This window comes from Ischnura elegans, chromosome 4 (assembly GCF_921293095.1).
Source record: "Ischnura elegans chromosome 4, ioIscEleg1.1, whole genome shotgun sequence".
NCBI lineage: Eukaryota > Metazoa > Arthropoda > Insecta > Odonata > Coenagrionidae > Ischnura > Ischnura elegans.
In genome coordinates, this window is record NC_060249.1 from 98,710,721 (window position 1) to 98,737,870 (window position 27,150).

General features: G+C 38.9%; 1 long non-coding RNA gene across 1 annotated transcript in view; it reads right to left on the reverse strand.

Annotated features, from left to right (window-relative positions):
* Positions 1-7,976: 7,976 nt before the first annotated feature.
* The window catches only part of LOC124157825, a 180,592-nt gene continuing 161,418 nt past the window's right edge, over positions 7,977-27,150 (reverse strand). Inside the window, exon 7 of the long non-coding RNA XR_006864657.1 lies at positions 7,977-10,286. This is a non-coding gene — a long non-coding RNA (uncharacterized LOC124157825). The remainder of the gene's footprint in view (positions 10,287-27,150) is intronic.

A 27,150-nucleotide genomic window follows, 5' to 3' on the forward strand; every position in this document is an offset into this window, starting at 1 on the left:
TTTTAATGAAGGTTCCATACTTTTACTGAATGGCTAATAACGGAATGACTTGATCTTTATTTCATGTTTTATTAACAATATACTATTATAATTAGTGAAGAAATTTTTTATGATATCTTATTCTAAGTACTATAGTAAAATATTAATGGATGCTCACGGCTAGGGTATGTCTACTGGGTGGAAGATAATAGGTCGATCTCTAGAATAAGAAAGTTTTCTCATCATACAAGCAGCTGTAGACAAAAAGTGATGAAATTCAGAGGGAATATTGTAATCATGCTCCCCATCACCAGAATGAGTGAAAGAGGTCAGATCATAGCCCCACATAGCATCAAGTATCTCGGAGATATCACAAAAGACATAATGATCTCATATAGTGGCATAACTAGGAATATGCTTTTGGGATGGATGGGTCAGGGGGACAAGCCCTCCCCCCCCAGGCAACGGGAAAATTTCTGAAAAAATGACATGCCTGGAAATTTCATATTATATTGGCACTTCAAATTTGGGTTTCACTCGTAGTTCCATGGGTAATCATCACAGCAGGGAAAACATTAGTATGTATACTATAAAATTTTCTGAAGTTTTGGGGGGACCCTATCCCCTCATTCCCCCCATAGTTACGCCACTGATCTCATATGCAAGTGGACATCTCTAAGTGGTCATAATATATGTGCCCAGAAAAATATTCTTCATACATCTCAATTTGCCTATTACTCTCATCAGTTGCTTCACTCAGGAGCTGGTTTAGCAACACTTATTTTACTGTAAGCGCGGTAATATTTAACAGCTCTAGTGGTTTGAGGGGAGTCCACCACATATAATTCTATAATTAATAAATAATATAATCCCCAAGGAATCGCAGCCACTCCATTCATCTTTTTTAAATCAGGCATCATATAGAAAATTTAGGGGAGGGGCACCCCCAGATGCATAAAAAATATAAAAGATTTTTAATAGGGTTATCACTATGTTCGTTTTCTTTAGTGTAAAATGGAGCCTCAACCATTTAATTTAATATTAATAACTTTCAAATTGAAATAAAGAGAATGCATTCTCACATGTTTTTTTGAATGTGAAAATATGTTTTTTACAGTACTTGTATATTGTTTTTAATCTCAAATATGAAAAGACCATTTGTCTGTCAGATCCAGAATAAAATTCTGGATCCACCCTTGTCAGGCATGATGGAAATATCTTGAGTAAAGTATTCTGGAGGTAAACTTAAGTCCCTACTCAGGACATCAGGAGGGGAATGCCTGAGAACATGTGCCCCAGTCAAATACTATACAATTTTAAGGATAGGAATGTAGAGTTTGAGGTATCTTTACCAATAGCATGGAAGATATAGCTTCAAACCTGCGGAAAAATGGATGTCCCTGAAAATGGAAATGTGAAGATTGAACCCAAATCTAAGAGAGATTGGATTTTAGAGGATTTATTTTCAGCTTCCACGTGGAACTCTATTGTGAAATAGCTGCGAGGGTATCCAGCCCATTAATCCCATCACAGCACGAATCCATGGTCAACTTATTGCATTACCAGTATTTTTTCAACCAAATGTTATATTTGATTTTCAAATATTTACTATTCTAAAAGAATTAATAGTATTTTTTAAGCATTGTGGAATTTTAAATGAGTTTCCAGCATTAATAACAACAAAGTTGGTAAATACAAGATAATACAAAGGCTAATACAAAGTCCAGAAATACATTATTTTAAACGCTAAAATTTCTTTTAAAAATTGCTTATGCATAGAACAAAATGAAGAATTCATTTCAAAAGTATAAAAAAATTGTAGTATGCACAAAATATATCATTGAAAAAACTATTGACAATATAACCACCTCGCAATGGATTCCCGCGGTGAGGATGATCATAAATGAGAGGGAGGGTTGGACTTAATTGCCGAGGAGTGGCCCTGAGGACTCGCTAAGCGGGTCTCAGGCCGGGCCTGAATGCATCCAACAATCGCTATCCCAGTGCTCACTTCCCTTCCTTTGTGTCTGCCAGAGCTGATGTCTGGTCGTTTGTGTTGCAAAATCTGTGACAGCTATACCCGACGTCAGGTCTTCTACGTATGAAAATGCCCATCGGCTCCACCCGACTTCCAGCACGAAAGGGTTAAGGACTTCATCTTGCATTGCAAGTAGTTCAAGAAGCAGCCAAAGGGTATTTTTTATTATTCAAACTCTAACTCCATCAAAAATTGCTCAAAATATTTGAGTAAGCTCATGCTGCTTTGATGTTTTAAAAGAATTTACTCAATTTCTTGTATGACTCTTAGTCTCCATCCATTTATTTTTTACATTTATGACTGAGCCTGAATTATGAGTTAGCCCAAGAAACTGAAATGTGAGAGCCACCCAATCCTAAGGAGCTGAGCTCATCCAACAACAGCTGCCCACCCCTGAGTGCAAATACGTTCATACCTCAGGTCTAGCAGGCTCAGCATTAAATGGCTTATTTAGGACATTTAAGGGTTAAAATTAAATATGACTCCAAAAGGGCTAAAATTAAATATGTATGGCTTTACATGTAACCTTTGGCAAAGGTTACACTTAGGGACAGTCTGGCATGATTGTGTGCCATCTGGATATAAATTTTGGGCTCCTGACTAGTATTAGTGTGTGGATATGAGACAGCAGAGGGGGGATAAGGGTCTCATGGTAAACCTCAGAGCAGGTAGGCACTTGGCAACCATTTACGGCAGAGCCTCGATTATCTTTCTTAACACGTTCCCTGCTGCGGATTTTAAGATGAATTCACCATTTGGTCAAATGTCTTTCTTTTTTCTTTCGCTTTAATACTTAGGTTCTCTCCATTTCAGTTTTTGTGTGCTTTTGGCTATGTGGGCCGTGTCATTCACGTCATATACATGTCGCCGAAGTAGCAGTGACCAATGGGGTGCTATTATAGTGTCCAAAAAAGTGACTCATTCATCAGTCATTATGACCAAAACAGTGTTAAGATGAAGTATGCGTTTCAATTATTACAGCCGAAGCAGCAGTGTACCCAGTGAGAAATGGGTGGTGGAATCCATGTGGAACCCACGTGGAGAATTAACGTGGATACCACGTGTTTTTGGTCGTAGAATCAACGTGGAACCCACGTGGAAATTTGGTGGAAAAATTAAAACAGCAGTATGGTGCTGTCCTAAAACCATTAAAACCTCAACCACTCTATTTCTAAACCTTCTATATATGTGTCTACGATTTTTCATGTGCTCTCATGGCTGCCTTTCCACGAATTATATAAAAATAGAATGTGCGATACATTTTCACATAACTAGCGTGGTTTCAGGATGATAAATGACGCAATGTCACCAGAGAGTTAAGTTACACAAATTAGAAATTCTGTTTAACATTTTATGACAATCACCACAAATCCACTTGAAATCAACGTGGATTCCACGTGGGTCCAACCACTCAATATCCACCACCACCAAATATCCACCACTCAACGTGGATTCCACGTGGGTTCCACGTGGATTCCACCACCCATTTCTCACTGGGTACGTGTTAATAGGGGAAAGCCTAAATACATAATTGAAAAAGAGGATAAAGATAAAGAAATATTTATTGTTCTTGGACCTTTGTGGTCCACTGAGAACATACAAGGGCTTACATTCATATTAGAGCTCAGTGCACAGAAGAATAAGATACATGCAAAAAAAAAAAAAAAAATTGTAACAGAATATAGTGGCATTTTGGTACTATTACATTTTTTCTTGTAATAGCATTTTAGTGAACATTAGATTTTTAAAAGACATCAGCAATTTTGCGGTTTTGATTGGTTCTGGAGTACCATTCCATAGCCTTGTACGTCCCAACAACTGAAAATGAATTATCAAATGCAGTGGTACGATGTTGAGGAACAATTAAAAAATCAGCTGATAATCTAGTTACAACATTGCGATATTTCTCTTTACTCTGAAAAAATTGCATAATGTATTCTGGCTGTTTGCAATTAAAAAGTTTGTATAAAAAAGAGGCAAGCAGGTATTGCCTCCTTGTTTTTGCTTTAAGCCATTCTAACTTAGAGAAATAAGGGGATATATGTTCATCTTTTTTAAGATCATAAATGAACCTAACACACATGTTTAATTGCCATTGAATCAGGGTGTTAATCTTTTCGGTTAGGTCATTATATACAAGGCAGCAGTAATCAATATGGGGGAATATTAACGAGACGAATTAAATATTATTATTGCTTGCGTGTATGAGAGGGAATAAGGTTTTTATGAATTTTTAGCTGAAAGTCTGTTCATTATCACTTTCAGGGCTGTATCAAAGGGGCCCTCTCTCATGGTAATCAGCATTCCCTTTCTCATTAGTAACACCTTAAATCCATCCTCAACCCTGCAGAACCTCCACTGAGCCTGCTAGGCTCGAATTATTAATATTTTCGTTACAATTCCCAACCAATTCTCAACAATGCTAAGATTTTCTCTAACGTTTTACATGCACAGTATGTATATATTGATCAATCTAATATCAGGTTGGAACAGGATACTTATGCTTCATATGCATGTGGTCTGAGCCCGTCAGGTTCTATGCAAGCAAGCGAGAGTTACATTTTCGATTCTCACCCTGTCTTTTCTTTTTCCCTTATTGTGTGTATAGACACAATGTAATATATTTTTCGGTAATTTCAAACACTCTTCTTCTCATAAACGGTCTTCCTCTGCTTAATCGGCTTGATATTTTGAAATTCAAATTATTCACATAGGAGTATGTTGGAGAAGTCATTGTTACTCTTCCTGCAATTTCAAGTGCCCTTGAGCTGACACAAAGTGCACTGGAAAAAGAAAAAGGTGTGAGGACTGTGGACAGTGGAAAAATGGATTTACCAGAATTGTCTGTGAAAATTGTGTAAAGTGAATCCTGGGCATACACATTTCTTATCTAGTGTGTGCTTGCATAATAATGTTCACAACTAATTTTGTCTCAAAATGTTCTTTCTATTCTACTATTAACACTTTGTAATGATTTGACTAGTCAATATTTCAATAACAAATAATGGCAATATATTTTAGAATCCTATCGAGATGAAGTAATAATTAAATATTTTATCAGATGCAAATGGGCTTGCTTTTGAAATGGACCATTCAAGTATAATTAATTTTATTTAAAAAACATAGGAAGAAAAATAATCGACTTTCATAGGTTGAGACTTCAACAAGAAAATATATAGCCTGACAGGCTCAGCACAAGTGGGTTGAGCGCAAGTGGGGTTAATCCAACTACCATTTCCTCTCTTCAGATTTAGCACTTCCTTGTTTCTTTTCATCAATACCACCAACTCCATTTTCATCAATAACCACATCTCAAATACCAATTATTAGCCCATTTCTAATCATCCACTTATTGTTAGTCATTATGAGGAGTGGCACCATCCACATAAAATTCTTTGATTGGAGTATTCTTCGCACTCATATCAACTCTTTCCAACCTTTTAAAAATGATTTTTTTCTCAAGGGAAGATAGTTATTTGCAAGAATTCATAGCCATGGATGTCTGTACTGGATTAACACCACTGAGTGGTTTGAAATTAAAAGCAACAATGTATGCTGTTCCAGGAACAGGACGGTGTTCTCCTCCAAGAAGGAGAGAAAATTAGAACTTAGCTACCCCATAAAAAATGAAGAGGATCAGAGTATTGTGGCCTATATGGCCATTTAAACCTGCCTACTTAGCCTTGTCGTTAATCCTGAATTGGCCACAGTTAAGAGGTAGAAAAATTAACTTGTCATCAGCATACTGGCTTAAATCTGAATCTAATAGGTGTCATACTTGGAAAGAATTCTATCCCTGAATTCATGTCCCATGTTCAATTTCTTAAGTTATACCATTCAACGATAAATACCTACCTCTAGAAAAACTTTCATCGTAAAAAATAATTTACAGCCATGATGGTTAATGTGCAAATTTTTATTGAAAAAATGTGATACATGAATACATGATACATACATAAAATAGAATAATAAAATTTTTGCACAAATAAAATTATGATACAGTGTGTCCTCGTTTAACGTCGTCCCGTTTAACGTTGTTTCGCGATAACGTTGTCCAAAAATTGAAACCCTTGATCATTTAACGTCGTTATTGCTTCGCGATAACGTTGTTCAAATTATGCGCGGCGAAAAAAAAATGAATGGCGAATAGAACGCAAGAGCATCTGATGTATAGTAAATATTACCATGATTACCATATTAATGCGATTGGTAATTTTCGTTCGACAGAAAAGGTTGGCGTGGGTAGCGTATGTTAACTATGCATCTGAGCGAATAATTATCGCCTCATTTACCCATTATCCGTATATTTTTCTGATGCCAACCGAAAAAAATGTCCACGAAGAAGAGTGGCTATCCTGGTGGTTCTTCAGACGTGAAGAAAAAACGGCGATATTAGAATAAAAACTTGGTATTATTAAAAGAATTGAAGAAGGTGCAACTGCTGGAGAGATCGGTCGAGTTATAGGTTTGCAGGTCGAGTTTTTACAGTTAAAATTTCTTCTGTTACTGAAAATATCGATGTTTCGCCATTAAAAATACTTTCTTTTTAGTTTTTATATTTCATTTAATAATGCCTTCTTCCCAACCTTTCCGTTATGAAAATTCGTTTCGAATGAATCGTTATCATGCTGAAGTGAATAATCGGTAATGAATGTTTCTCGCGATTTCCGCCGGGTTAAAGAATTCATATCATCACGAAAATTGACTCGCCCTTCGTCCTCGTGCTTCCGAGTGTCAGATTCAGATTTTTTTCATTTCGGCCTGATTCAGGTGTCTCCCGATTGGTCAAGAAGTCTGCTTAAAGTTACGGCTCCGATAATTGGCCTCCTTGGATTCTCGCCCGGGAAATTCTGGATTCTTCACGAAGAAATGGATTGTTAGGAACATGGCTAGGAACCAATTTAAATTTTTTACATTGTTTCTTATGGGAAATACTGCATCGCTTAACGTTGTTTCGCTTAACGTCGACTTTTTCAGGAACGAATCAACAACGTTAAACGAGGACTCACTGTACATGTATATATTTGTTTTTGTTGAGGGCATATGAAGTGACAAATTCAAGCACTGATTCCTAATACTATCCATTTACATTTGGTCAACCACTTACCATATTTCTTTCTTCCATACTAAATAAATTTGTCCTTGGAAAGCAGCAACTACAGGATTGGTGATTGGCTGCACTCCCTACACACCTGAAACTTTGCTCACCTTCATGTAATCTCAGGTTAAAGCAAGTGTCAGGCGCTGAGAAGCACATGAAATGATGAAGATCTCGTTGCCTCCCAAGTGTAGAGTGTTGATAGTCTTCTTTATACATAAGACAATGAATATACTCAGTGCTTAATTTATAAACTTTTAGGTACCAGAAAGAAAACCACACATTTAATCCATACATGATTATAAAATATTAGCCCACCTTAACTCACCCCCCTAAAAATTTTGATTTTTAATAACTTGAGATTAAAGTTACGATGAGGAATCATGTTTTACTAAATATAAAAACAAATTAAATTTTTAAAACTGACCACACATTTCCAAGTAATAGTATCCAATTTTCCCTATGAGGAATGCTGTTACCGCACATTCTGGCCGAAATTAAGCACTAATAAACATACTTATGATGAGGTGATGAAAATCTCAGCTGTGGAATTACTCTGAACACACAATGGATCTTAAAGAATAAACCAAGGATTGAGTTCAATATTTAACTGATGTATACATACATGACTGATACATAAAAGCAGTGGCGCAGCGAGGGGGAGTTTGGGGGATAAAGCCCCCCCCAGAGCTCAGAGAAATTTTAAATTTAATCTATTTTACTTAATTGGATTGATATTATTAATAGAATAGTGTAAATATTAATAAAATATCCCCCAGGAAGCCGTAAAACTCACCATTTTGAACCATTTATCTTAAAATTCCACAATTTATTAATCTCTGACCTACCACTTATCCTGGTGGGTATTCCATACCCCCACACACTCTGGTATTAGTTGCACCTAAGACCTTACTGTCTAGCTGCACCCCTGCATAAAAGGGCATGCGTGGGTGAGAATAAATTGTGACAGCTATAGCTTAAATAATTTTTTGGTGAGACAAAAAAAGCACCACCCATAAAATTCATGGTCGTAAAGAATACGCCAACCAGCAAACATTGGAAAAGAATGTGTATGGGATGAATGAGGAAGTAAGTCTACCGCATAGGAATAGGTCTATAACCAGGAGATGGCTTATGTGGATGTTCTGTAAGATAGCAGGAATAGGCTGAACAGATTGAGTATGGAGAAAAATAGTATGATGCAAGGTATGATCCATTCAGTAAAAATACTCAATTCTTTGATTCTTTTAAATATTCTTTTAGAAAATATTATAAAGTACCTATTTTAACTAGTAATAAGTAAAGATATTTTGGTAAGTTTTAAACTAGAAACTACCTTTTAAATGTCCAATAAATAAATACTTGTGCAAAGCCATTGCTTGAAAAGCACTGCATCATGTGCTATTTTTTCACATTACCTATATAAAGATTAAATTGCTTCCCACTACATTAGGTGAGTAAAGTGGATAATTTTAAGAACATTCCATCTTAAACTCTTGACGAGCTCTCAAATTCATGGAGCTGTGACCTCCCCAGTCTCATACTCAGGGGTGGATTCAGCATAAAATTTGGGGGGGGGGGGGGTCACGACCTGGGTCTGGGGAGAATGGAATACCCTCTGGGAGAAAGGGGAATGTAAATTTTTTTGTAGGGAGTGCTATGCTCTATGATAAATGCAACTCAAATTTTTCTCGATTTTTGGGATTTGTAGCGATGCATTTGCATACACATTCCCTTTAATCATTTTCAAGGATACAAAAACTATTAAACTAATAAAAATTAAATTTTTTTGATAAAATCAGGGAAGGGGTCATGACCCCTATGATTTCCCCCCCTTGAATCTGCCACTGCTCATTCTGCATCATGGCTCTCAACAGAATTTTGCTATGTATTGGGATGATTTACATCATTTGCTTCAAAGCCTTGATATGGTCAGAAGAAATTTCCATTGATGCTAAACATAAAAATATGATTTAGAACATAATTTTTTAAGAGCAAAGGGGTCTATGATATGCTTAAACAACCCACTGCAACTGTCATTTAAAGGGAGGTTTTATAGTATTTAGAAATATAGTTTATGATGTATTCTTTTGGAATTGCATGGCTCAAAGTCTATCATAGAGTAATATAATATTTAATGATATCAGAGAGTAATATAATATTTTCATATACTTTTCCATAACCCCTAAACAGAACAAACTTCCATGATAGCCCTCGTAGATGAGGATAATCTTGGACTAAAGATTCTAGATGTTGGAATAGGAAGAGCCCTCGAATAACAGTTTGGGTGGGCAAAATCTCATGTGAGCATTTTCAGATGAAAGCATTATGTATCTCTATCAGCCAGTGACAGACAGAATTCACCCTTGGCACATGGGAAATTAGAGAAGAATTCATAGGACACACTCTTGGGCATTACTCTACGGAAATGTTTCAAGATGCACATTTGGAAAAAATCCAGATGCTAGACCTAATCTGAATCCAACTTAGATTTCAGCATGGCCTGCCAACACCCTGATGATGGCTTGCTATGCCAAAACCAATGCTGCATTTAAATAAGGACTGTGATAACATCTAAGTTATTTCAATTTGTAAATCATGATGCAGCTCCACAGATAAATGCGAGAGGCAGTGCCTTACAAATTATTTTCATCTACTTTTCCATAGGCAAAGGTTGGCTTGTTGACTGAAGTTTAATTCTAGCAATTTTCTTAAAATGTTCATCGGAGATTTTCCCCATCCTTACTCCTTTTCTTCATTTAATACAGAGAGGGCTCTTCCCATTTGATAATCTAGAATCCATAGTCCAACATTTGCGAAAAAATAATATACCCATAAGAATGTACATGTTGCTTCAGAATAAAAATCATACTTAAGAATAATTTATACCATAGCAATTATTATATGGTGTTGAATTTCGACGAAAATATCACAGTTGATCACTCAGTGGTTGAAGTGTATGGCAGGATGCAGAGGCAGGACCTTATCCTGAATTCTTGAGATGATGGCCCAGAAAACCTATCAGCTTGTTGTGCTGATTGAACTTACTTCCAACACACCTGAAACTTTGCTCACCTGCTTCATATATGATCAGGCTGAGCAAAGATTCAGGCCCATCAAGAGTAAGCAGGCAGTTCTTTCTTCAGGAATGGTCAGTAGTCATTTCAAATTCTGAAAAGACAAGAAATAAATTATGAGTGATGCAAGATTGACCATAAGTTAGTTGTCAAACATTCGGGCTTGAAAACTAGAAAATTTTTAAAAACTACGGAGGTAGGAATATTTTAGGGATGTTGTTCGTACCATTTTTAAACTAGGGCTGTATTTACCATATGGTGTTCAAGGAACCGCTAACGCCCCAGGCAAGCACTGGTTGCCTCGTGAGAGAAAGCATGAATTTTCTGTTCAAAATTAGAGGCTATGTTTTACATTAAAGGCCTCATTCGCTGGGAGTCACAACTGTCATAAATACCTCCCTGTTCAAGTTAAGTGGCATATAAAGGCACATGGAGAAAACAGATTAGGGAATCAATCATTTAATTTAATTATAGAAAATTACTATTAATGAAAATGCATAAAGCACCAAGGATTAACACCTGATGAGATGGATTTCATGCACTAGAAGGTATAACAAAATCAATAATAGTTAAATACCTGGTACCATAGATATAGCCGGTATTTATATAAATTCCGCTCCTATGGAAAGGGGACACATCTATTGCAAACCCATGAGTGGCTAAATTCTTGAAAAAATATCATGAATTTCAGATTTTACGAGAAGGTGCTCCCCTCACTTTCCTTAATGGCTATGCCCATGGCCAGAATTTCTGGTTCTCAAATGTTAAATAACCACAACATCACAGAAATTGTGTATTGGGTATAATCAAGCAAATCATGATACTGGAATAATAGCTTTCCCAGGATAAAATAAATCGTAACTAAAACTAAGGGAATTATTTTATGGCTAAAATAATTCACTTATTTAATGGAGTCTTACTTTGCAATGAAATATATGCATACACTCGCGAAATTTTCGGCAAGTACATAGAAGGAACATTTATCATGAAACAAGAGAAACACAATTCAGAGCCATTTTTCCGAATCCCGACAATTTGATAACAAGGCGATACTTACAGTACAGGGCAAAACTCCCATTTCAGAGTGGCCAGAGCGTTCCATCAGCTACGGTACGCATTCAAGCTGTTTTACCAGAAAATATCCTCGATGAGGCGACACCAACAATAGGGACGGTTATGGGGAGTTATGTGCCCTCAAAGTCATTTCTCGAATCCCATAAAATAAAAAAAACCTAAAGATGACAAAAATCCCTAGGAGTAATATTTCGGGAAAAAGAGAAGTACCTACCTAACCATTAAAAAGGTTAAAGTTGCGGTGATTTTTGCGCTATAAATAATTTTTTCATGCGTCACCATAAGTGTTCGGGAATGTAAAATACCCACTTTTTCGCCCAGCTTGATCCTCCATCTCTACCGCAGGCAGTTAAGAAAATAAATAAAAAGACAGTAACGCAGCAACCATAAAAATGACGCCCGAAACGGCGATAAAAACCGCTAAATCGGGTTGAAGCTCCGCGATATGCGGAAGGATGAAAACCGGATGGTCGTTATTTTTAGGCGTCATACGACGACGGAAGAATAGCAACACCGCGGGAAAGCGCAGTTCGCTCTAAAAAGATAATGCTTGAACGACATGGAAGACTGACACACCCATACCCCATACCGTCGCAACCTACAGGAATCCTCTACATCGTTCTTCAGGGCCGCATCACTTTTTAGGATTTTTAAGCTCTCAGGATATAAAGCTGGGGTGTACATGCTGTAAAACGGGGGTTTGGAAGTAAAAAATACAAGCTACGCAAAACGAATTTTATGTACAATTTCGAACAATAAACCTATATAGAAATGACTATATGCAGTTCCTGATATGATAGTAGAAATTTTACTTATATTTTAACACGTAGATAGTAAACACTAGTTAAAATACAATATGCTACAATTAAATGAACTTTTTGTATCGATAGACATACACCTCCCATTAGCTCGGTTACGTAAAAATATATTGATAATACCTAGAGACGTATGATCTATTGCCTAAATTCAGGGGCGAAATATGTAAGTCCCAATAGGGTAGTTTCCTTCATCAAAGAAAACGAAAGGTATTGATTGCGATTCGTTGATTCGTTACCCACCATTAGTGTATTCATAATACACAAATTATTTCGTTTTAGAAATACCGGTTTAGACGAATGGCAATGGTCCATTTTTATCCTCATTTGAAAAGGGTCAGATTGGCGCCCATGCGATGCCACTCCACGTGACGTCACAGGGACCTAGTTTCTATAGGAGAAGATAGGAGTTATACATCGTCTGAGGTTACCAATGCATGCATGGGGCGCAGAGCTCTGGGAAACATGTCTTAATAATCACTTATTAAAACTGGCTAAGGTCGGAAAGTTTTCCTCGTTTGATGAGGTATTAATAATCCTTATTTAAGCCAAGCGCTACCAGCCAGGAGGGTACTCAGCTACCCGCTAGCAGCCTGCGTCGTATCAACGCTAAGCCTCGCCTCAAGGTCACCTCACAGGGCGGCACTAGGGACCAGAAATACGTCGTACGGAGAAATTTCCCGGCATTCATACTTACGCGTCGCGTTTTCGCGCGCTTGAAAATTTTCACTTTTCATTTAATTGCGAAAAATAGATAACGTCATTTAAAAATCTAAAAGCGTGAAATACGTACTCCAGGAGTAATAAGCTTTCAATTTAGGCAATAAAAAAATTATAGGAAACCACCCTATTACTTGCGAGCGCACAGAGGTTGTTAAATGCTTGTTTTGTATTGTATTTCCGTTTTTTCATGATGGATACACACAAGGGCGTACCCAGGATCAAAACTTTGGGGGAGGGGGGCAAGGCATGGTTTTTCAAGTTGTAGGTAAGATTTAAGCATGGAAAAGGTGAATGAAATCAACATTTTAAGGAAACTGTAACACCTCTTTATAAGATTTTAAAATTATTTGCTTGAAAAAATACTATTTTCCTCAAATAAATTTGCGAATTTTGCTTCTAGGGGGGGGGGGGCCTCCTGCCCCTCGCTGGGTACGCCCATAGATACACACAAATAACCTGCGCCTAATGCGGAGGAGAAGCTTTTTTCTCTGACTCACTAACCATTCAGGTAAACAGCGTTTTCTCGTGACTTAAGCCTTCAACTTCAACCAATTGGTTGAATTGACATGACAATGTTAATGTCAACTACATCATCCTTCGTGACTTCCAATTAATTGGTTTTACGTTGAAACAAATTAATACATTTACGATGAATTTCGTGGTCACTCCAAAAAATTAAAAGAGTAGAAAAATATATTTTCCAGAGTCAACGGAATTCATTAGGGGCCAAGCGCTTCAATCTTGAAAAATAATATTTCAATGAAAACTATGCTTTGAGACAGGCTAATGCATTATGATCATTAATGATCACAGTCATTTGATAACCAGAGAGCACAAAATCAGGCGCAATTTTTTTTCTTGGACGTAATAAAAAAAACGCAACCTTAACGCCGCTTTATAGAAAAACTAAACGAAAAATTAAATTACATCCATTATAAAGGTGAGCTTTACGGTTATTGGGTGCTCCTACACAAATTTATGCTGACTGGACTCCATAAAAATCATCTTTTACTATCGTAGAAATAATAGAAGTGGAAACTAAGCATATGCCACCGAACTGTCACCTTCCTCACGACCAAGAGCTTCCTCGGTGGCCTCCCCTCTTTGTCTTTTGGTCACGACCTCACTATGCATCGTAGTACCGAGGCGGGCCGTCAGGGAGGGGAAGTGGCTCATTAATGCCTCCGCCCATCCTCACGACACAGCAAGAAGTTCCCCTCGGCTGCACCGACACATCCGGTGCGCAGAGCGCTACTCTTTTTTCCCCATCACCATCTCGTGGAAGCAGCACAGGCGTCACTACTGACGGAGAGGAGCCTCGGGGATTATTGAGGGCAGTGTGAGACCACCAGAAAAAACACCAATTTTACCATGGAGGCAGGGCCAGTTCTAGACATTTTTCCAGCGTAAGAAAACAACATTCCGTCCCCTTCCCCTCAAAACTATCCCGAGAAGTATTAGTGATTCTCTCTGGATACATTTTGAAATAAACAAAAATACTTTAGGAATAAGGGTCGAGGATTAAAAAATCAGTGTGAACTTATTGCGTGCTTGCTCTTATATATTGAAAGTGATATCTATAGGGCTTAAAAACCAGTGCTCAGGCGCCTACTTTTGCTTGGCGTTGTACGCGGTCGCATACGTTGCTTACCGCTTGATCCGGCCCTGCATAGAGGCAGGCAGCCACAAAATGTGATATCACCCACCGCCCATATAAAGTGATATACAAAAGTCGCCAAACGCGTCACCGATCCGAATTTCAGAGGGAAATAAGCCATATTTATGGTTTCCAACAGGAAGTTACATTCGTGATGACTAAATGTATTGACTTAACTCACCAATTCTATTCTTAGCTAATGTTCTTTTTCAAACACTGATAATAAAAGTAAGGATCTGTGCACATCGTCGCGCAGCGGAAATTTTTTAAAACCGATTAAAAAGGGCATGAAGTGGCAGCATAAATTAAGCGTTTACGGGAACTGGGGGCTCATTTATGTGGTCCATCTGAGAATAAGGTTGAATGGTCGACCTTTCATGTTTCCTTGCATTTCGCGTTAACATTATGGAATGGTCAAGAGATCTAGACGACGAGAGAAGCAGATAAAAAACTGTACAAATTAGTTTTTTCTCGAACGGCAACCAGGCCCGAAAACACACTCGAAATAAACTCACGGTGAATGCCACGGGTATAAAACCTTAAAAGAAAAAATATTGACCGTTATTATCCGCGAATCAAAATTCAGAGTCAGTCAAACAAAATCAATAATCAGAATGTGATTCTTGATAAAATCATAAAATTATTTCATCGCTCGAAAAAATAAGAAACACTGATATCAAGACTCACGGTAATTGTTAGGATTGCTTCCAGAAATTTCTCATTCATCTTAGAAAGCACACCATTAAAGATAATCAAGAGAGGAACTTTTAATTAATAGGTTTCCCCATCTAGCGACCAGGAAAGTTCCTCCGGACCTTTTTTTTAAGGCACTGAGCGATACGTTGAACTTGCAGAATGAGGCTCTCAAGAGCCGACGTCAAACCAAAATTTGCATCGCTCAATCTCGAAGTCTTCTCATGCTGAATTTCAATGGAAAACTTCCAACAGAAAAATTCTTCCTAAGCTTTTCTTGCGTAATGAGACTGTCACACCTCATTCTTCTCCGAAACACCGATCTTTCCACTTACTTAAACAACACACCACGCTCTCCCGAGACCGAAGTTCAAATTTGCTTTTGATTAAAATGGTGTTAAGAGCTTCAAGAACTGTCTCTTCACCGCTCCCGTGCGACGAGTAATAAAAGCGGAAGAAGTTTGTGGGAAGGTAGACTTGATTAACATAGCGGGGAAAATGTAAAATAAAACTTTCGTTAAATATAAAATGAAGATAAAATTTCACCTTTTAAAATTTTTGTTTCCTTATTTTAACTCTGATATTGTAGGCGACTAATTCATTATGCTTTCACTACAGTGAGTTCTTCAGGATAAAGAATAGAGGCGAATGCAATGACAATTAAGAATTATCAGTGCAGTGAAGTTATTCTTGGAATGATATCTCCGTGAAGTTATCCAATATTGACTCAAACAGATAATTGATCCCGATAATTGCCCTACCATTCTTCATAAATGTATTTATCGAGGAAAATGATATTTTGCTACTTTTATATTTGTCGCCCCTGAAGTTACGTTGATAGGCAAATGTGTTAAATAGCAAACCATGCATGAGAGCAACACGTAAAGCTCAAATGAAGCAAAAAAAATTTAATATCATATTGCTGCATTATGTTTTCGGAAAATGGAAAGCTAGCTTGGAAATCGACTCCGTATATTACTCACATAGTAGTAAGAATTCCCTTTTTTATGTATCCAGACAAGGATGAATAATATTTTATTCCGTAAACGACACGCCATAAATTTATACAAAAAGTACTTAATTGAAGGGAATGGATGATTCAATTCAGTAAGAAAGTAAAAATGCAGTGAAATATTTCAAAGAGAAATGCAAGTATTTTACGACCATGTTTATTGTTTAACAATATCTAAAGAAAGGATGAATGAAATTTAGGTATGCACTATTGAGTAATCACAAAGCATCGTAGGCGGAGACAGAAATTGGTCGAGCAAGAATAAAGCAATTAATTTCATTACACGGATAAGATTAGGAAGGGCACATCCCTATCAAGTTTTTGGCTCAACTAAACTCAATTCAGCAACCGTAATCACCAAAAACACCTGCCTCATACCCCTTCAATGCATTTAATGTAACACATAAAAGGCGCAATCGACTTGATTTAAAAAATACGACTACGTGTTAAAATTATTATTGATAATTTTACTCGTTTCACTATATCTCAACCTACATTTCGATTAAATGATTTAGTTCATTTCTGAAATTTTAGTACCCCTATAACAAGATTTTCACGCACCCCAAAATTTCAAAGTCACCCACTCCGCCATGAAACTTCCCCTTGGGGGTGCATTAGGCCAGTTAATAATCCGAGGAAGAACAAGATTTCTATAGGCCTCGAAGCGTCCACTTCCCAAAGCCCTGGTCAAAGAATGGCGTACCTAAGGCCGCAGCTAACACTTTCTCTGTGTCAAAAACGGAAGCTTTTCACCCCCCTCGCTAAACATCAACCGAGGGCAATTTTCGGCCCGTCAGAAGCTCGAGGCGAGAGGAAGTGGAGTGTACGAAAAGCCCGGGAGTGGCCGCCGGGAAGGCGGTGTTCTCAGAAGCCAAAAGGCGACCCCGACAGCTACGCCTGCTGCCACAGCGGGGGGCCAGATCTTTTGTCTGAGACAAAAACCTTCAAGATCCTCCTCCCCCGGCACGCTCGCCGTCCTAAGAAGGGGGGAGAGTCCAGCCTTAATTATTTTACCTCGGCGACTTCCCTAATCAGGAAAACGTGAATATGGGATCAAGCCTAATGAGACTGAGCGTGAAAAACGTTTCCCCCATTCAACCGTGCTGGATAAAATAAGAAAGTCAATTTCCGTCTACGCGCCTTTTTGAAAGACTTATTTTCTTTCCGGATGGGGTAATGTTTTCTTCAACATTTTTTTTAAGGTTAAGATAAATCACACCAACCAGAAGAAAAAGTAAATTAAATTGAGCTCCTCAATAGTACCGATGTCCAATTGAAGGCGCATTGAAGTGTTGAAGTTCTTGAAGCGCTCCATCGTAATTTATTGAAATATTTTATCATAAAAGAACGAAAACAATAATTCCTTAGAAGGCACCATTCAGTCTCACTTATCTTAATAACGTCCCTTCTAATATTTCCAATCCCTACAAAATTACTGGCTTAAGTCATGTTTCTCGAATGATCATCCAAATAAACTGAGTCAAGTAAAACTACCAGAAAAGGATTAGAGAAAAATATACGTCCACATAAAAAAAACTGTACTCGTCGTAAATGGATAGAATATAAAATGTTACAAATTGTGGAGGCATTCTGTTAAGTTAAAAATCTATATTAGCTCATCCGCTTATCCAAATGCCAATTTAAAGTATGGCTTTGAGAGGAAACTGATATTTCTCAGAAAAGAATTAGATTCAAACCCTCATTTAGAAGTCTTGAACCAGTAATATGTCGAGGTAATGACTTTTTCTAAAATAAATTACAAAAGATCTTTAGGTTGATTTTAGGCATGATGCGAACTCTCAATCTACGATCAGAGGAATATTTCACTTTTCAATGTGGCGTACACTAAGTCATGTCACGCCAAGTGAACGAGGCTTAAGAGTAGCTAGGAAGCCCAGGCAATGACCCATTAGCCCAGGTGATAGTTAAAGGCACGATAAAATACCATTTTTTTCCGCGAAATAAATCACGATTTTTTTCCATCGAAGATGGAAGATTACAAACGATAAGGCTACGTAACACCCTCCCCACGTTTTTCTGCTGGGAAATAATTGCATGGCAATTCCTCTCCGTCGGCCTTCATCGCTCTCGAAAAATTAATCAGCACTCTTTCTGACGAATGGCAGCCGTTTTTTTTTGCACCTGTTTTTACCTTTTTTTTCCATCCCCACAAAACAGTCACCTGCAGTCAGGGAGGCACAGCGACCCCAAACGAGGGTTTTACCTTGTGGAAAAAAGAAACCCACAGGTCTCCGAGAGCTGCGAGGGAGGATGACAGGGAGGGAGGGATGGAAGAGGGAGAACTTTGGGACAAAAGATTATTCAGCCCGCGGAGGAGGGAAACGATATGTGGGACAAAAAGATTTACGAACTTCGTAGAATCACATCGCAGTAAAACATCCGAGACAGAGATGGAGCGAAATGGGGGAGGGGAGCGCGGGGGTGAGTGGGTGGTGGGAGGGGGAAGAGAGGGGAGTATACGGGGTAGGGGGTGGGGGTTGAGGGATTAGAGCAGGCGAGAGGGTGGGGGAGGGGGAGGAGGAAACCCAAGCAACAAGTGGAAGCTGCATTCTTCTATGAATGCCACGGCTAAAATTTATTTCCCGCATTTAGCTTGGGGGTGAGAGAGGGGTTGGGTTGAGGAAGTAGAAGGAGGGGTGGATATATGCCTGTCGACACCTCATACAATTGCGAGATATTTACGAGAGGGACTAAGGATACCTGCAGACGTACGCCGTGTGGCTTAGCGCCGGAGAAAAAATAATTCGAGCACGCGCTGCGACTTCAACACCATGGCTGGAAAGAAGATATTAGGAGAGTTCTCTTATGGTGGCTGCTATTAATTCACATCAATGACAACCTCAGGATCAAGAATTGGGCCGGGGGGCTACCTGCTATTCCATTCATTTGGCCCCTAGGGACGAAACTCAATATGTGCCAACGTAATCGAGTCAAATTGCCATCATACTGACTTCACTCGAGGGAATAATCCTCACTTTGTCGGCGAGGCAAGTTATTCAATGAATTTAAATATCTTTACGCCCCTTTGATAATTGGATGAAGGACACATGGATTCATTCAAATAGAAAACTTGCCTAAATGACCAAATTCATAATCCATCTGCGACCGAACGAGTTAGCAGTCTGGCAACAATGTACTTCACCCAACACTATAAGAACATGCCGACAAGGTTAATGAGCAAATGACCGATACTAAAAAAAACCTTGAGCTCATCAATAGAATTCACAAGAGGAATCGGTTTTCGTGGCTTAATAGGATACAAGGGATGCATTTTTGTACTTTCACTAATTACATCATTTCCGGTAGCAATATTAAAGGAATCCTGGAAATTAAAAGAATTCGATATTTCTTAAATTAATACTTATTAGAATTACTTACAGCAATAAAATAACGGTTAGAACTTAAAATCGAGTTTAAAAATACGAAATATGCTTTGTATCATGCTTTATCATGTTATATAATCCTTTCTCAAGAACTCAGCTAAAAATTTAATCCAAAGCTCGAAAATAAACGTCGTCTTACGAAAGTTAATGAGGTATTGAGCTCAGAATTAATCCACTGTCTCAGGAGGTGCGCGATAATTCTTCGAGAAGATTTTTTTTCACTTTATTACTCTCACGCAAGCTCCTGGGCTTTAGACCGTATGAAATGATTAAATGGCTGCTTCATTATTTGCCTAATTTATGACTGAGTTCGAGAAGCTGATGGTTATAACCGAGAATGACTTAATGAGGAAAAAATTAATCATCTATTCACTTGGGCTCTCATGCGTTGCTAACAGTTATTCATTTATTTTAAAGGAGTCAAGAAAATAATGTCTAAGTACCTAATATATAAAGAAACATAATACTCTTTACCGTAGTTCTAATACAATGAAATGGAAATTTATCTACTTAAATGCTATCTGCAACAAAATTCTAAAAACCAAACATTTAAATGGAAGGCAATGGAAGCATTATGTAGTTAAGCTACCATAAGACATTCTAAGACATGGAAAGTTCTACTGAAACCAGCAAAAAAATAACTTATTGTGAGGAATTAAAAAGCCTAAACCCAATTTGATTTTGTTTTGATAATTACGAGTTGATTCTTTTATGCTCCTCCATGTAATACCAAATAGATATCGACTGATAAAACTGATAATTGAAATAAACTTCTGCCCAAAACTTTACTTCCTTGTCATTTTGAACGCAAGGTTATAAATTCGCACGAAAAACTCTGCAGTGTTACCAGGGGAATGTATCGTATTAAGTAAGAATTATATCAATTTGTTAGTACTAATACCACAATAACGGTCAATTTAGAAAAGCATTCGATCATTTATACATTAAAATTATTAAGACTGCGGAATAAAAAAAATAGTAGTGACACATCGCCGATTAATCAAAATACCGAATGGTCGAGTTTTTGATACGTATATTCTGAACATGTTGACACGAATTTATGTGTTTTGAGTACAACTCACAATAGGAATCGCACGAGCAGAAAGCAAAAGCGTAGTGCGTAAAACAATGCAGATGACGAATCGCACGTCGGCATGCTGAAGAAATGGAACTTTCAGCACTTTTGAGCATCCATTCAGTTTTCAACAAATCTTCCAAAAATTTCGACTGAACAAAAAGGCGAGAATCAAACCAGGCGAAATGAACTCAAAACGCGGTGCAAGAATCGAACCCAATATATCGGGCGCGAGTCAAGCTTCCTTTTTTTTCACTTTGGCGCCAAGCGATATTGTGTAGAAGCGGGAGTCGGCCGAGAGAGGGGGGGGGGGGGCGGCCATTGTAAGGATTTCGGAAGCAAGAGGGCGTGTGTTGTGTTGCCAGCAGGAAATTGCCACGGGGCAAAAGGGCAGCGGACCATTTTCCATCGCCCCAGAGGTTTATTTTGATTCAATGTTTATCGGGAGAGTGGAGACGGTGCCGGGGACCCGGCCCGGAAATTGAGAAGATTGGAAACGATGGAAAGGTCCAGTTGGGATTACATTTAAGGGATTTCCAAAGGATGGGAGAGAAGAGAAGCCTGCCTGTCGGCAGCCGGACTTTGATTTAGGGGGAGAATAGCGACTGCGAGGGTGTTAAAACGATGGGAATATATGCCTCTCCCCCAATCTGACTTCCAGCTGGTTATCAAGGATGAGCGAAAAATATGGTCCAGGATGATGACTCACCACCGGCGCCACTCCACACCCCGCCGACTGATTGCAATAATCGGCAAACCGAAACACCTGGCGCGGGACTAAAGGGGTAAACCATTATGGAGGATCAGAAATAGAACAAGGCATGAAGAAGTGAACCCTTCGAGCTGGGGCTTGTGTCAGTCGAATTTCCAATAGCCGAAATTCGGAGATGCCGAATCATACCAGTCGAGAGAGAATTAGAAAAAGAATAACTTCATAATAAAAGGTTGAATGATTGGAATTTCAAGAAATATTCGATTTACTTAGTTGGATCTTTATTCCATTTTAAATGATGATTCAAAGAGACAGTGTCGCAGCGAGGGGGGGGGTTATGGGGGATAAACCCTCCCCCCCCCAGAGCTCAGAGAAATGTTTAAGTTCAATCCATTTTACTTAATTGGATTAAAATTACTTATAGAATAGTGTTAGGATTAATCAAATATCCCTCAGAAAGCCGTAAAACTCGCTATTTTGAACCATTCATCTTAAAATTTTTCTGGAGGAGGACCCCCGCAAATCCCGCTTACCCTGGCGGGTATGCAATACCCTCACACCCATAAGTATTAGTTGCGCCTAAACCCCCCCCCCCCAGCCTTAATTCTTAGATGCGCCCCTGCAAAGAGAAGACTATTAGGTAAGCGGGGATGGGGGAGGAGGTGAATAGGGTTGACAAAGTGATTTTAATGGATTTCGAATTCCATGTTGAGAACTTGGGAATAACGTCTAAATCTAATGATCTCTTCACTAGTTAGGTATCGAACAGTGGCGTTATTAGGAACATGCTTTGGGGGGGGGGGTAATAAAGGGAACTGGGGCGGCGCACACCACTCCCACAGGCAACGGGGGTCCGGAAAAATTGTAGGAAAATGGCAAGCCTGGAAATACATTTTATATCATTTTGACACTTAAAATTTAACTTTAAGCAGATGCTGTTATTATATGTCAAAATTAAACAACGGAAATTTATCCAAATTTGTATCTCTTTAATTTATTTCTTTTTTTATTTCATTGATGGATTGCATTTTACGTATTTTTATTTCTTTTATTTCTTGCACACCATCTGCAGGCTGTTGGCCTTCTCTGCCATTTGGGAGTGAAGGTGCTTCTCAGACCTCAGGCTTGCCTGATATAGGCTGGTTCTCATAGCACAGGACACACACATAATACAGGATGAATACATTCAACTTACCCTCAGCTCCATTAAATATTTTTTTTATTTCTATGAAGCTTTGTGGAGGGGTTCTATGCCCTCATCCCCCCCATAGTTACGCCACTGGTATCGATAGTGTTACAAAAGTTTTACAATGGAGGAAAATGAAAAAAAAATGCATCGGTTACTAACATGTCCTCGAATGAATACACAAAAAAGGTAGAAGAGGCACATGTTCGAGGTATTCAAATGAAATAAACAAAAAAACGGGCCCAACGTTCCATAAGGCACGCCTTCCATGGCGCTCTCCGACTTTCAGCTTTTCAAAGGGCGGGAAGAGATGACGGACGTACTGTGTGGAGTGGGTGGTTAGGGGAAAATGCGGGGAAGGAGGGGAGTGGGGTAAAGGGGGGAGAGAAGAAGTAGACCCGCGCCCTCACGGAGTCGACGATTTTTAACGTCGGTTCTAAGTCACGAGATAAGACTCCGAAGAGGAACGGAACAATGGTATAAAAAAAGTGAAGGGTGGGGAGCGAAGAAGAAGAGACTAGGAACTCTACCGCACCGTGGAGACTCGGTCTCCCTCAGGTTGAGCGGAAAGAAATCGGATGGGAAAAACAGGCAGAGGAATTCCGCTCGAAGCCGCGGTTTGCGGCGGAAAGGAGCAATGATGATGCGCTCCCAAATAGAGTGCAACGAGGCTTGAAAGCCTATTCCCAATATTGACAAAATGCACAGATTGGTAGGGTGCGCGCATCGGCGATTTCGTGTGTGTAATTTCCCCACGCTGAACTCGACGTGACTCGGTTGAGTTCGTATAAACGGGCGTCAATAGGGGTCTCTTGAATACTTCATGAGCCACTCCAAAGCTAGACGAACTCCTATACGCGAGCATAACTTTTCTATGTTTGGTTAGGTAACCAATATGTTCTTTATGGCAGGATGCATTCCGGGGTGATTGGAACGCACTCGTAAACTTTCACGGTACACCGCTTGCTGCACAAAGGATGAGAATGATACATACGCGGTGGAGTAGGGACGAAAGAACTGAGTAAATATTAACATACAAAACAAGTGGAATGTATGAGGGTCTATAGATGGGAATGGTATACGGGGGAAATATCATTCTTTCCATTAGTAATTAAATTACTTTTTAAAAGAAGAGACAAAACAGCTTTGGAAATGATACAAAATATAACGTCGCCACACTATTATTAACAAAGGATACTACCGGTCAAAGTAGTTTTACATTAAACATTTTTTCAATTCCTTCCACTTGACTCCCTCTACCATTGAACTTGCCTCTTCAGTTCACAATAACGTCATGAGGAAATAAATTCTAGCACAGTCTTGGTAATGCAAACCATAAAAATCACATCAAACAGGATCACGTCACAGAAAAAGGGAGTTGGCAAAATTAGTATCCAACATACGTTTGCACATACTCAAGATCAGCTCCGAAAGTTCAAATACAAGTAAAATATCCTTTACGGAAGCAGAAAGAACGAAAATAAATTTCCAGATGAGTAACGTAGAAATCAATATTTAAATTCAGACATCTCCGTGATGTAGTGATAAAACACAGAGTCACGGACATGGCCTTCGTAAATTTATCTCCGAGCAAATTCGATGGACTCTGAGCAAACTCCGGGGAAAATTTGTAAATGACATTAATTTACCTTCGGTTGCATTTGCGAGGGAGTACAATCGGAAGTTTCGTGCCAAAAATGAGCAAAGTTCTTCGAGTAGTACGACCTCATCTCTGTCGGTGAATACGAGCAGTTCATGGTTGCGGGCCATTATGGTATAGGTGGGTAATGCGTTGCAGCGGGAAACGAGCGAGTCCCTTGAGTACCGTGGAGAATGGCCGCAGATAAAGTTCGACCTGAACGTTATGCATGACTGCGCCCCATACAAGGAAAGTTGGGAAGAAGAGCGTTTTATTTTTTCGCGGTCTGCTGGAAACCGCCGTTGACCCAAGCGCTCGATCGGATCCGAATGGCAAGAACCTCTTCGTCTTCAAGACCCAATCCCAAAAGCTCCTAGGGAATAAGTTTTCCTGTTGGGTTCGATGTTTCCCCGACGCAGGGGCGCAGCGAGGTTTTGGGGGATAAAATACCCCCCCCAGAGCTCAGAGAAATTTTTAAGTTTAATGCATTTTACTTAATTGGATTGATATTACTAACAGAATAGTGTAAGGATTAATAAAATATCCCTCAGAAAGTCGTGAAAATCACCATTTTGAACCATTTATCTTAAAATTCCGCAATTTATTAATCTCGCAACTACAGCTTATCCTGGTGGGTATTCCATACCCCCACACACCACGGTATTAGTTGCATCTAAACATCCCCATAGCTGCGCACCTGCCCCGACGATCATTGATATCAGATCCTAGGATATTGGGGGTTCCACCGCGAACAATTTTGAGGTGACATCAGTTTCTCTTGCCATCATGATGGTGCCCTCCGGCGTCTAGAGGAGGAAAATTTCTGGAACATATCTGATTTTTATGGTAGTCCACCTTTTCTCTTTCCCAAGTTATTTCCAATAGTTCCCTGAGGTTCTTCTTCCTTGTGTCATTCTTTATTTACCCTAAGTCTCTTGGTCTTCCTCGGAGGCGTTTTCCTTTGTTTTATCCTCCTTTATTATGCTCACTTAATTACTTATTGTTAGCTATAAATCATGTCCTATCGGCCGGCTTCTTCTCAGGCATATGGATCACAACAGCTTCCGTTCTTCTAATATTCCTTGGTCGCCGACTCCATCTCTCAACCTAGCCGTCCATTTGATCTTCAGTCTTCTCTATGGAGATCAAGTTCTTATAGTCTGAGTCCTAGTCCTTAAATAATTGAGAAGGATCAAAATTAAAAAAAAATGAACAACGACTGGGATTCAAAATTATGTATGACGCACTGACTCTCTGAAGTAGGAATACATGCTTCAAGACAGCGACCAGTGGATATTGAAAAGACATTTGCGCCCAAACCAGAAATAGTAGAGTTATCATCTGATTAAAATCTTATCAAAGCGCTAATTGACCTTGGCTACTCGCTGTTGCAAAACCTAGAGTAATTCGTAGGAATGCTATCTATCTAAGTAACTCGTGAACAAGAACGTAATTACATTGAAAATGAAAAAAAAACACGCAGGTGGGATCCAGGAGACTCGTGATGTTAATGGGAATTTTGATCCAAATGAGCAGGTAAGAAATACTAGGATGAGATGAGGCGCTTCCTTAATTTACTTTATTCCAAGCACGAAGGCTTCCTTGAGGGAATCTAGCAGAGATAAGAATAGAAAATAGTATTCTTCGCGCTAATCGATGTTTCACCCAAACAAATTAGCAGTTACTTCAAGGAAGATTGGATTTATAATTGGAGTATTAACACTCGCCATAAAAATAAAAAGGCTACACAATTCTCTCATTTTAAAATAGAATGTACCATGCATTTCAAAATCTCCTCGTCACGGTCTAAAAGCGAGCATATTAGATAATAACTAACCAGAAAGGCTTCAAAAAGGCGGCTTCAGATTTTTGGGAAATTCTCTCTCTCGGTAGCCCACTGGCCTAATGAAAACCGTTTTCACAACAGGGAACATTGAAATTCATGTTTCTTTTTCACCGCAATTCTTAGGAAAATATTAAAATTGAAATAGCGTTTTTCGATACAGATACTCATTTGTTAGAGTCAGCACATTACGTTCATGCTTTTCGTGTCTATTAACTTATCAATGTAGATTCCACGTTCGTGAAAGGTATTGCATACACTACAGGCGCTACAAAAACTAGAGAAATACCCATGAAAAGACGGTCCAAATACACACCGGGGCGGTATTGTGCAATGGATTGTTATAATGTGGCTAGAAATATGTTTTTGCGATTTATCTAGCTTCTTACCTTCTTGACTCAAGTGTATATGCTCACAAAAGACGTAACAAAAAGCTTTAAGTCTAGGGGGCGCTCATTACAATGAGGCCACGGGGTTATTTTTGAACAACTAGTTGTGAAGTGGTTGGATAGCTGGCGTTGCTATCCTCCCACGCTAAGGTCATGAGCATCGATCCTGAAGGGTGGGCAGAATTTTTCTCTAGCGCAAAACGGAGGCCCAGGGTGAATTCATAATGCCTTACCCAGGATCTCCACTCTTGACTCTTTCATTTAGCACCAAAGCACTTATTCACACTCAGTTTTTTCCATTTCCTCGCTTAAGTGACCGCCTCTTTCCATAACAAAAGCGACAAAAGCCTTCAATTTTAACGAGTCTACCGCTAGAGCGGTCACGGTTCACAAAATGAGAATGCGTAAAATAGCTGGCTTTTCAGCCGCAAAGAGTAAGGTCTATTTCAGAATGGATGGCCTAGAAGATATTGCAATTCTGAATAACGACCTAGGGATTAGTTTTCTCCCATTTTAAAATTTCTTATTTAAATCTCTCTATTGATTAAATCCCTATTTCACTCATTCGAGGTAGCAGTGACATACCTAGGTTCACTTACAATTTAGGTCACGAATGCGGCGGTCTTCCATAAGCAAGGCGAATGGTAATTTAAAAAATAAAGGTTTGAAACATTCCAAAATCACTTAGAAATTATGTAAAAGCCTTCACATATATTTCTATTACTGCTGGAAAACT